Raw genomic sequence first — 13266 nt, 5'->3', positions numbered from 1 at the left:
CACTCAGCAGGGAGTCTGCTTAGGATTCTTTCTTCTCCTCTCCTCTCTCATAAATAAATAAATCTTTGAACATAGGTTTCTGTGCAAACATAAGTTTTCATTTCTTTTGGGAAAATACCTAAGAGTGGAATTGCTGGGTAATATGGTGGGTGTATGTTTAACTGTATAAGAAACTGACAAAGCATTTCCCAAAGTGTCTGTACATGTGCATTCCTACCAGGAATTTATGGGAGTTCCTGTCACTCTGCCTCCTCACAGCATTTGGTATTCCTTTTTTTTTTTTAGACATTCTAATAGGGGTTAAACAGAAAGGTATTAAAGTTAAACAAGTCAGCTTAAGGTATTTAAACTGTAAATGTGTGAATTTTGCCATTATCTCAAAATGTATCAAAGAAACGTGTGAAAATATTAAGAAATGTCAGCAAATGAAAGGCAGAGGAAGGCATGGGAATAGTTAATTTAAGACAGTTATCTTTATACTCTTATTTTCTTTTTATTCATTTTTCATATTCTAGCTACTGGAAAGATAAATGGTATCTTTGCAATGAAATGACAGGAAAAGTCACTCTGCATAAAAAGATAAGAAAATTGAGCTAATAGTTCAAATATTTAGCAATAGCAGGAAGGCTAGATTCAAGCTCACTTCTATTTTCCCTAATTTCTCATAACACCAATCATTGGGCTTTTTGCCTACAGAAGGTAAGCAACAAATGACACCTCCTGGGGGGGGAGGCCCTCCAGAGATGCATTTCCTTATTATCAGATAAGTAGAAATGCCCAAAGTGTTAAAAACAAAAGTGGTATGTCACTCTCAGAAACAGGCAAACATAAGCTATACTACTGGAAATCAAGATAGTGATTACCCATTGGGACAGAATAGTGACTGGAAGGAAGTAGAGGTTGCCAACTTGCTGTTAATGATCTCTTGATTACGTCTGGCTCACATATGGTTTGTGTACTTTTGTGTATGTATGTTTACAGAAAATTATACATACATTCCTAACACTTAGGAATGGTGGATTGAGGGGCACCTGGGTGGCTCAGTTGGTTAAGCGTCTGCCTTCCGCTCAGGTCATGATCCCGGGGTCCTGGGATTAAGCCCCACGTTGGGCTCCCTGCTCTATGGGGAGCCTGCTTCTCCCTCTTCCTCTGCTGCTCCCCCTGCTTGTGCTTGCGCTCTCTCTCTCAAATAAATAAAATCTTAAGAAAAAAAGGGGTGCCTGGGTGGCTCAGTCAGTTAAGCATCTGCCTTTGGCTCAGGTCAGTGGGGAGTCGGCTTCTCCCTCTCATTCTGCTCCTCCCCCTGCTCGTATGCTCTCTCTCTCTCTCTCAAGTAAATAAATGAAATCTTTAAAAAGAAAAAAACAGAATGGTGGGCTGAGAAAAAAATTATTGCCAAGAGCCTGATCTTCCTTTCTGCATAGTCCTTGTCTTCTATTTCATCTTTGGTTTCAGCCAGGAATTAAATTAAGAAGAAAGTAAAATTCTCTTTTGTTTTAAAAAATTATTGGGGCTCCTGGGTGGCTCAGTTGTTAAGCGGCTGCCTTCGGGCCAGGTCATGATCCCAGGGTCCTGGGATCGAGCCCCACATCCGGCTCCCTGCTCGGCTGGAAGCCTGCTTTTCCCTCTCCTGCTCCCCCTGCTTGTGTTCTCTCTCTCGCTGTGTCTCTCTCTGTCAAATAAATAAATAAAATCCTTAATTAAAAAATTATTTATAGTTGATACTTGAATACAGATTTGAACTGCACTTACATTTGAACTCCACTTACATGCCAAGTTTCTACAGAACAGTATGTAAATATATTTTCTCTTCTTTATGATTTTCTTAAAAACATTTTCTTTTCTCTAGCTTACTTTATTGTAAGAATACAGTAGATAATATATATAAAATACAAAATATGTGTCAATCGGCTTTGTGTTATTGGTAAGGCTACCACTCAACAGTATGCTATTAGTAGTTAAGATTTTATTTTGTTTTGTTTTGTTTTGTTTTGTTTTAAGTAGTCTTCATGTCCAGCATGGAGCCCAATATGGAGCCCAACATGGAGCCCAACATGGGGTTTGAACTCACAACCCTGAGACCAGAATCTGAGCTGAGATCAAGAGTCATGCTCAGTTGTTGAGCGTCTGCCTTCGGCTCAGGTCACGATCCCAGGGTCCTGGGATCGAGCCCCGCATCGGGCTCCCTGCTCCGCAGTAAGCCTGCTTCTCCCTCTCCCGCTCCCCCTGCTTGTGTTCCCTCTCTCGCTGTCTCTCTCTCTGTCAAATAAATAAAATCTTTAAAAAAAAAAAAAAGAGTCATGCGCTTAACTGACTGAGCCACCTAGGCACCCCTAGTAGTTAAATTTGGGGGAGTCAAAAGTTTTATTTGGATTTTTGACTTCTTGGGGGCTTGGTGCCCCTAAGCCCTGCTCTCCCTTGTTCAAAGGTCAACCTGTATAGGTCTTCAGCTATACTGAGAAAATAAGTACTAAACGGAATGATTTTGTGGGAAAAAAATTGTAAAACTTCCTAAGAAAATAGAAAAAAAAAAAGACTTGAATAAACAAGAAACATGTTTCAGCATAGCAAAAAAATGAATGTTATAAACTGTTTCCAAATTAATTTATAGTTTTAATGAAATCCCAGTTAAAATCCAAGTAGAATTTCTTTAGAAATCAATAAAGGAATTCTAAAAGTTATCTACAAAAAGAAACAGAAAAGAACAGTCAAAAATATTTTTCAAAGAGGGAAGATGTTGTATTATCAGAATTGGAAAAGTGAATTATGTTGCTGTTTAAACAGTTATTGGTGCAAAATTTTTTCAGATCACTAAAACAGACTAGAGAACTAGAAAGAGACCCTAATATATACTAGAATTTAAGAAACCAAAAGCACAGTGAGGAAAGTGATCAAAAGACATGGATATACAGTTCACACATACATTTACAACAATACAAATAGCTCTTACAGAGGCACCTGGGTGGCTCAGTCGTTAAGCGTCTGCCTTCGGCTCAGGTCATGATCCCAGGATCGAGCCCCACATTGGGCTCCCTGCTCCGCGGGAAGCCTGCTTCTCCCTCTCCCACTCCCCCTGCTTGTGTTCCTGCTCTCGCTGTGTCTCTCTCTGTCAAATAAATAAATAAATAAAATCTTAAAAACAAAAAAACAAAAAACAAATAGCTCTTACAATAACAATTTGACCTCTCTCATAAATGGTAACTAAAACTATGACATATTTTTAATCTATCACCAATATTTTGAAAAGTACGATAATACCACATATTAGCAACAGTGTAAGGAACTAGACATTCTCATACATTGCTGGAAAATGTGTAAATTGGTGGAGATCTTCCAACATTTTGATTCAGAAATTCACTTCTAAGAATTTATCCTTCAAGAACACTGGCACATGTAAAAGAACAAAATAATAAAGGATAAAGTTATTTGAGAAGACCTTGTTTGTAATAGCAAAAGATTGGAAACTATAAACACCATTAGGGGAAAGGTTAGATTAAGATTCCTTCTCTCAATGGAATAAAATGCAGCCCTAAGTTAGAAACACCCTTAGTTACTAATATGTGGTTTATTAGTGGGGAAGATGTTGAAGCAGCCAGTGGGGGTAACTGATGGATTTAAGACCCTGAAGAGGTGGAAGAGAATGTGATCTAGAGCAAAGATGCAGGATTTGGCCAAAGAAAGAAGTGGGGGGCACCCTTTACATTGTAAAGAGAGAGAGAAGAAAGAACCAAATGCAGAGCAAGTAATAGAGTTTATTTTTCTCTCTTCACAAACCTTCTGTACTTCACTGTAGCTAATCCATGGGTCTTCCTTTCCCTTCCTTTTCCGAAATTCCCATTTCTCTAAGAGCTTCCAGACTTCCAAAGCTTTGGACTATCCAAGAAGATACAATTAGCAATCATTTTAATTTAATATGCATTTACTGAGTTTCACGTATGTGCAGAATATAGTATTAGGCTGTGATGGACACCAAGAACCATGATAATGATGAAGTCAGACACATATATACACATTAATTTACAAATGGTGAAATCAAAGTAGGTTTTGTTTTGTTAAAGATTTATTTATTTATGAGAAAGAGAGCACATGCACATGGGGAGCGGGGGAGAGGGAAAGAAGCAGAATCCCCACTGAGAGAGGAGCCCCATAGGGGCTGAATCCCATAAGCCTAACATCATGACCTGAGCGCAAACCAAGAGTCTGGTGCCCAATTGACTGAGCTACCCAGGCGCCCCTCAAGGTAGGTTTTGATAAATGGCGCAAGCCAAGCTACTCATGCTATTTGACAAAGTCCAAGTATGAGGGACAATCCTGAAAATCAGGAGACTCCACAGCTGGCTCCTGCTACTTCCTCTCATTTTATTTGCAGCAATCTTTATAATCATGGGGTTTTTTCTGGGGTTTCATGATAAAATGATTTATAAATTTAGTTATGCCTATGCAAGCAATCATAATGAAACTGATTCCAAAAAGGCCGACGATGGGCCAAGAAGTAAAAATACCCAATGTCCTGCAATCTGTAAGGGAGCTGTTGGATCCAGGCGCAGTAAAAATTCCTATTGATGAGATTCCTCAGGCACCTCTGAAACATCAGGATTCTAGGAAAGGAAAATCTCATTGTCGTTCCCACAGTACAGGGACCTCCCTATGTTGCATACAAACAGGAGGCCACCTCTGGTATGCCCCTTGAGGCAAGCCCTGGAATAGGATAATTTCCTTACCCCTACTCCTCCCATTCCTTATACTGGAGTTGATAATGAGGACATGAACAAATGGTATAAGATTAAGGGAAAAAGGGTGCGGGCATCATCTGACAGCCTCTGGGAAAGGATTAAGAGGAGTGATCCTCCGTGGTGTCTATGGAGCAAGGACAAGAGACGAAAACATATAGAAATGGAATAAGTACTTTGATAAGATAGGGTGCACACATTGTAAGCTATAAATAAAGTCGCTCCGAGGCTATCGGGAGGAGATGCTTACAACCTGATCCTGTGTCCATGTCTCCTCACTCGCCGACGCTGTCCTTTCCTTCAAGGACCCTTCCCCTGCTGGAGCAGGACTCTGGCAGATAAATATTATAGCAGATATACAAAGTGCTCTGGAAATATAAAAGAGAGAAAATATTATTATGATGGGAGCAAGAATTAAAAGGGGCTTCACAGAGAAGGTAATACTTAAATGATATCTTAAAGGAAAGATAATATTTTCTGAGGGGTACAGATGGAAGCAAAGGGGTTCCAGAAGGAATGTGTAAACTAAGTTACAGAAAAGAGGGAGAAAGCAAATTAAAGACAAATCCATTTAAATCATTTTTCCCTCTCTAACAATTGTATTCTTCCAACTCATAAGTTAATTATTCATCCAACTTGAGTTTTGGAGAGGGGATATTTCAACCTCGACCTCATGTCTCAGTGACCTCTGGGTGACTTTCTGCAGCTTCTTTGGCACAAAGAAGGAGGGCAATGTAAATGATATTCTAGTTCCTCGGAGTAACAGGAGGATGCATACCTTTGGAGAACACTGAGCATCTCTCTGGAGGCAGAAATTCATTTGTTGTAGTTTCTCATTAGTTCCCGTTTGTCCTTCCTCTTATTCTACTACTAAAAATAAAATTAAGAAAAAATTAGCAACCTAAATGGAAAGGTGGATGTGTTTGATACCAGTCATAAAACATACTCAGGGCAAATTTTAAACAGCATTTGAAAATTAATGTGGGGGCGCCTGGGTGTCTCAGTCGGTTAAGCATCTGCCTTGGGCTCAGGTCGTGATCCCAGGGTCCTGGGATTGAGCCCCACATTGGGCTTCTTGCTCAGCAGGGAGCCTGCTTCTCTCTCTCCCTGGTTCTCCCCCTGCTTGTACTCTCCCTCTGTCTGTCAAATAAATAAATAAAATCTTTAAAAAAAAGAAAATTAACGTTTATCTTCTGCTTCTAATTCCAAGCCATGTCAGCAGAAAGAAGACAAAACGAGTTCATGGCATTAGTTAATATTATAGGTATGTTTAATGTACCCATAGTTCACTATTCCATCGCCTATCTGTAATCACGGTTTTCATCAACACTATTCCTAGAGAAAACCAGTCACCAGGAAGTGAGGGCAGGACAAAATGGTTCTCTGATTCATGAACTCACTAATATGATTTTTAGGTTTATTACATTATAAATCATATCTTTTGCCCAAATTGAAGAGTATTTGGAACCCATGCATTTGCTTAAACCAAACGCAAACTACTGAAATAAAGGGAATTAGGTCTTGACTGGAATGTTAGAATATTTTGGGGGCGCCTGGGTGGCTCAGATGGTTAAGCATCTGCCTTCGGCTCAGGTCATGACCGAGTCCCACATCAGGCTCCCTGCTCCTTGGGAGCCTGCTTCTCCCTCTGCTTCTCTCTCTCTCTCTCTCTCTATCCCTCTGTCTCTCATGAATGAATAAATAAAATCTTAAAAAAAAAAAGAATATTTTGTAATTATGTATTTCACACCACTTACAAGTCATTAGGGAAGTGGAGTTGGAAAGCCTGACTTTTAGAAAAGTCCGTCCCCAACCCCAAACCTTAAGCTGAAAGCATTATGAAGTTGATGTTAAATAATTTATAAGTTCTATTCATATTTAGTTCTATAGACTTTCTACTCCATTTCTTCTTTCCTCATAAGACAAGCTCTTGTAAGAGAATCTGACATAGACAAAAGCAATGCCTATGTCTTGTATACATCCATAACTGGAAATATTTCCTATGTTTTCACCTGACCTGACTCTTCGGGAGTGGGGCAAAGAGCAGTGGGAGGTGAATTATTGTGGTTCGAATGTTCCTGCCTCCATCCCAAAGTCCTCCAAAGGAAGTTCAGAGTAGCGGATCTGCTATCAACTCCAAGAGTAAAAAAAGTTAGAAGCATCTGTTCAGGATTCAAAATTGCTCATTCAAAGGTGAGAGCTGGCTGAACCACCATACGATTCACCAGTAATGTTAGGAAGGCTGGGTATTTTGGAGAAGGGTCATATGATTTCACAGTTCCTAAAAACTCTCCATCATGGCCAAATATGCACCAAAAAGGATCCATCAGTTACTTACTGGACTCAATCTATTAGAATAGCAGATTATTTTTCTCCAAACAGCAATCATAGTGTTGAAAAAAATTCCTAAATTTGGAATGGGAAACCAGATGGAAGATCTGTCCTTTTCACTTATGAGCTGTGAAACTATAGAAAGGTATTTAACCTCTCTGAAGTTTACTTGTCATCTAAAAATGGGCACAATATGCCATGCTACCAGTGAGGATTATGAGCATCCAAATTATATCAAGTAGATGAAATTGTTTATTAACCAGCAAGGTGCTATTAAAAATGTAATATATTATTAGTTATTATTACTGTGATTGAAGTATTAATACTCCAAAAATTAATATTCATTATCCTTACTTTCTGAGTGCCAATTTATAAAAGGAATTCATAATAACTTTTACTGACATCTCACTTTATGCCAAATAGTATTCAAAGTGCTTTACTTGTATTTATTTTATTTTATCTTAAGATTTTATTTATTAATTTGACAGAGAGAACACAAGCAGGGGGAGTGGGAGGCAGAAGGAGAACAAAATGAAGTAAGAAAACATTAACCACTGCAAACATATCATTTATGAGGCAACTGGAGAAACTGAACATTGCCCAGATATTTGAGTTTTTTTTTTTTACATGAGAATGATACTGTGGTTGTATTTTTAAAACAGCCCTTATCTTTCAGAAATATATACTGAAACATTTGTAGATGAAATACCTCAGATTTGCTTTTTTTTTTAAAGATTTTATTTATTTGAGAGAGAGAGAGAATGAGAGATAGAAAGCACAAGAGGGAAGAGGGTCAGAGGGAGAAGCAGACTCCCTGCTGAGCAGGAAGCCCGATGTGGGACTCGATCCCGGGACTCCAGGATCATGACCTGAGCCGAAGGCAGTCGCTTAACCAACTGAGCCACCCAGGCGCCCCAAAATACCTCAGATTTGCTTCAAAATAATTTTGGGTTACGGTGGGGGCAAGGGTGGGGAGATGGGTGACAGCACTGATGAAACAAATTTGTCCAGGAGTTGATAACCGTTGAAGGTGGTAATAACTCTATGAGGGTTCAGTGTACCATTTTATTTTGCTTATGTTTGAAAGGTATAGCCATCATGAAAGTGTCACATAATTCCACTAGTGAGTACCTATTCTAAGGCAAATAGAATTAGTCATCATCTACCAAACCACTTTGAAATCCTCTTGAGAACAATCAGTGCAGCAATACCCTGAAAACTATTAAACAAGCAGTTATCAAGCACACCCCTGGTTTTTACAGGTGCCTCACTCCTTAAAGCATGGGGGATGCATTGTCACAACCAACTTGTTCTGCTATAAGCTCATGTGATCTTTGACACATATATGAAGTCTTGCCAAACTCAAGTTAACCTTTAATAGTACATAGAATGAAGGGGCTCCTGGGTAGCTCAGTCGGTGAAGCATCTGCCTTTGTCTCAGGTCTCGATCCCTGTGTCCTGGGCTCCCTGCTCAGTGGGAGTCTGCTTCTCCCTCTTCCTCTGCCCCTTCCTCCTGCTTATGCATGCTCTCTCTCACATAAATAAATAAATAAATAAATAAATAAATAAATAAATAAATATCTTTAAAAAATAGTACATAGAAAGAATCATTGTCATAATGATTCATCTTGTCCCTACAAAGGTAGTGGAACAAACAAGATGGGCAGGAATAATACTATAGCACAGAGGTTAAATGCTCTTTCTTATTAGAACCCATTAGGGTACCTGGCTGGCTCAGTCGGAACATGTGACTCATGATCTCTGGGTTGTAAGTTGCTAACATTGGCTCAACACATCAAGAATATCAGGTCCTAGGTTTCTTGGACTTTCCCTCACTGATAAAAAATCTCTGCTACATTTCCAGTCCTCTCATCTGTGACTCAGGGAAGAAGGCCAAGAACAAGATGGGCAGGTAAATAAAGCTTTTACGCAAACATATTTCTATTTCCAACAAAATTGGGTTCTGTTGGTAAGAGCAGAGAATGGATATTGGGTGGGTGACTAACAGTGTATGCTACAGAACCCACTTAACCCAAGTTCTCCAAAGTTCTGTATTCTCAATATTCTGGCTCATAGTTAACTTCAATCCATCTTTAAATAAAGCAGGAACCCACATAGATAGATGTATGTATGCATGCATGTCATAAATATGTATCAGGAATTTGTGGCCAAATTTATTTATTAGAATCATATCTCTATCTATAATTCGATGTTTTGGGGTTTCAAGAGTGCCAATTAACCATCTCTGGGTTTTGACTCAAATTGACTAAAACAGGTGGAGCTAGATTATCTGTTTTATTAGTGGTAAACTAGATCAAAGAACACAATTTGGATCGGAAGATAACCTGGAATGTCTTTCTTCCCTCAACGCACACTTTAGGACAGGTTTTTGGGAATAACTGAATGCACAGAGCACATTTACCCAATTTGTGGATCCAACACAAAACAGAAAGCCACAGAGTGTGGAGAACCTCCATGCTTGCCTTTTATTTATTTATTTTTTAAATATTTTATTTATTTATTTGAGAGAGAGAATGAGATAGAGAAAGCATGAGAGGGGGTAGGGTCAGAGGGAGAAGCAGACTCCCCGCCGAGCAGGGAGCCCGATGCTGGACTCGATCCCAGGAGCCTGGGATCATGACCTGAGCCAAAGGCAGTCGCTTAACCAACTGAGCCACCCAGGCGCCCCATGCTTGCCTTTTAACAGATGCCCATGGGGAATGTCAGTACAATACAGGATTCTTTGAAAAGTGAGGTACACAAAATGACCAAGACTCTTTGACCCTCAATATTTTATGGGCTCTCTCCTATTTCATGGGCTTACACAGGAATGTGGAAAGAGAAAGACACGTTGCCCCGATATGAAAGATAATTTTTAGGTTACAGTTTTCATGGATGTTCCCTGAAGGTTGTCATTTTATGAGAATATTTAGTAAAGATTAGGAACCTATTATAAAAGTATGATTAGGAAATTCAAGTTCATTATTTCTTACTGAAATATAATCCACAATAAATCCAAAATAAATGATCCAGAAAGACCTTGGCCTAAATAAACATGCTTTTCATTGAAGTACAGTATGTTCTTAGCAGAATTTCTGCTTTTTCTAAGTTGGTTGCCAACAAAACATCTAAACACACAGAGATTGCCAATGTTACACACACAAAAAGTGTAAATATACATAGAAGATACGCTCTGAAAGGGAAGATTGCAGTTTAGTGGGTGGGAGAAACTAGATCAGAGGTGAAGGTGACTAGTGGTAAGAAGAAGTAGATATGCAAGTGAGAAGAGATGATCAAGATAGAAGATGTAAAGAATTGGTCTCTGTGATGGTTAATTTTATGTGTCAGCTTGACTGGGTCACAGGGTTCCTAGATATTTGGTTGAACATTATTTCTGGGTGTATCTATAAAGGTGTTTTGGGATGAGATTAGCAACCGAGTAGAGGAGATTGCTCTGCCCAACTTGGGTAGACATCATCCAAACCATTGAGGGCCTAAATAGAGGGTGGAAGAAGCTAGAATTTGCTTTCTGATTGATTGGGCTGGACATAGGTCTTCTGCCCTCAAACTGGAACTCACACCATCACTCTCCCAGTCCTCAAGCCTTTGGACTTGGGCTCACACCGGTGGTTCTCAGCTCTTTGGACTCAGATTATAACTACACAGCCGGCTTTCTTAAGTCTCTAGCTTGCAGGGGGCTGATCATGGGACTTCTCATAATTGTGTGAGCCAGTTCATTATAATAAATCTCTTTTTATATGTAAGTATCTCTTATTGGTTCTGTTTCTTTGGAGAACCTCAATAAGTTTTTTAAAAAAGCTTATTGATGCCTTTATCTATGAGCACATTAAGATTCATTTTAGCCAAAATCCCTCAGAGGATGTACATTATTTCCAGCAAGAAGAAACAAAAACAATTATCAAATGCTTTAATTGTGCACAGTTATGGGGAAATACTAAAAACAAAACAAAACAAAACTTCCAGGCCCTGGCTCACATCTTAAAACCACAGAGTAGAGCCCAGATTCAGATTATGCAGATAGATCAGTCTGACAAGCAGATGTAGAAGTGGCTCTTGTTTAATTGGAAACACCCATATCTTCACTGAAATTTCAAAATCTCCTCCCTGACTTGGAAGGCTCTTACTTGGAAAAAAAAAAAAAAAGTAGCTGCTGAATAACCATTAACTGCCCATGGATCGAGACAAAAACAACACTGAAGCTCTAGGCTTGGAAATCCTTGTCAGTTGCCTTCCTATAGTTTATTTTGGCTTCTAGAATGAAAATGGTTCCTTGTTGTAGAGAGAAAGGCTCATTTTTTTTCAGATGAATCAAATTAACCTGAGAAGTTCCCCAGAGTGGAAGGCTCAGGGACGGCTCTCTCTCTCAAATGGCCAGCTCTGTCACTATGAAGACTGTTTATAGTAAACATAGTAAACAGCCAGTAGACAATTATGAGATTATGGCAGTGATTTGGAAGAAGAGCTGACAAAGAGGTTTTGTTTCTGCAAGCATATAGCTTGTTGAAATCCTACTTCAGTCATCAAGCTATTGGATGTCTTCTCACGTCCTCTCCCAGGGACAGGCCTACCTAGTATGGTTGTTCCTTACTGGAGTATTCCTGGGGTAGATGTAGGTAAAAAGCTAATTGATGTTTAATTTTCCTGAGCCTCATTTTATGCAGGTGGAAATGCCGTCTTACAGTGATTTTAATATGATTGTCATGGTCTAAAATGTAGCAATGTGCTTGGAGAGAAAAATTGCCATTCAAAGCCAGCAGGTACAGTGTTTAGTCTCTTTCATTTGGCACAATATGAATATTGTGTTACCTATTGTTATGGCAACACAGGATAAAAATATTATCCAAAGATAATAATTAAGTGTTGGTGATGCTGTGGAAATTGGAAACTTTATACATTTTATACATTGTTGATGGGAACGTCAAATGTTACAGCCATTTTGGAAAACAGGCCAGCAGTTTCTCAAAATGTTAAACATAGTTACCATACGATCCAATAGTTCTATTCTTAGGTGTATCCACAAGAAAGTTGAAAACGTGTCCATAGAAACTTGTCCATGAATGTTCATAGCAGTATTACTCATAATAGCCCAAAACAGAAATAACCAAAATGTTTGTCAACTGATGAACTAATAAAGAAAATGTGGCATATTCATACCATGGGATTTTTATTTAGCAGTAAATGAAGTACTGGGGTGGGGAAAAAAATAAATGAAGTATGCTACAACTTGGATGAACCTTGAAAACATAATGCTAAGTGAAAGAAGTCAGTCCTAAAGGACCACATATTGTTTCCATTTATACAAAATGTCCAGGATAGGCAAATTTAGACTGACAAAAAGTAGATTGGTGGTTGCCAAGGGTTAGAGGCAGATAAGGGGAGATTGGAGGTTGATAGCTAAGGGTATGGGATTTCTTTTGGGGGGTAATGAAATGTGGTGATTGATGCACAATCCTGTAAATATACTAAAAGCCATTGAATTGCATGCTTTAAATGGGTAAATTCTATGATATGTGAATTACATCTCAATAAAGCTGTTTATTAAAAGAAAACCCAAATGTCAGTAACAATTCAGGCATATCCAAAGAATTAACAATGAAATTTCAGAAAAAATGTCTTAAAATCTAAAGGAAAAAAATTATAGTAAAATTACTCAGAATCAGCTATTTAGGTATATTAACTTGAACTAAAAGTATTTTCCACCACTGACATAAATATAACTCTCTATAGCATGTCAACTAATTCAGTTATCAATTGCATCAAGTTATCCCCAGAAAGAAGTACTACTTAAAGGTCTACATTCTATGGGTGTTTACTGTCATTCACCCATGGATCCCCAGTGCCAATTCTCAAATGGCATTTCCCCACATTCTTCAGGAATGTGCCTCCTAACATTTAACAAAAAATAATTCTATTCAAACACAACTTCCAAATAATGCAAAAATTTTGTTGTCATTCTGTACTTCAAGGGATACATGTGTCAATATAGACCTTGGTACACTTTCCACTTAACTGAAGTGAAGGGTATTGGCTTTTGCTTCTCTGTTGTAAAGCAGGCAGCTGGAGGTAGCAGAGTGGGTAAAACTTGGGAGGTAGAGGCATTAAGAGGATGAGACCACAGATTGCCTCTGAACAAATGGTCTTGAGGAAATTTGGTCCAGGAAGTGAGGAATTGAGAGCTGGGCCA

Source organism: Zalophus californianus, chromosome 14 (genome assembly GCF_009762305.2).
Source record: "Zalophus californianus isolate mZalCal1 chromosome 14, mZalCal1.pri.v2, whole genome shotgun sequence".
Lineage (NCBI taxonomy): Eukaryota > Metazoa > Chordata > Mammalia > Carnivora > Otariidae > Zalophus > Zalophus californianus.
The sequence above is the reverse complement of the archived record's forward strand: the minus strand, read 5'-3'. Positions refer to the sequence as shown.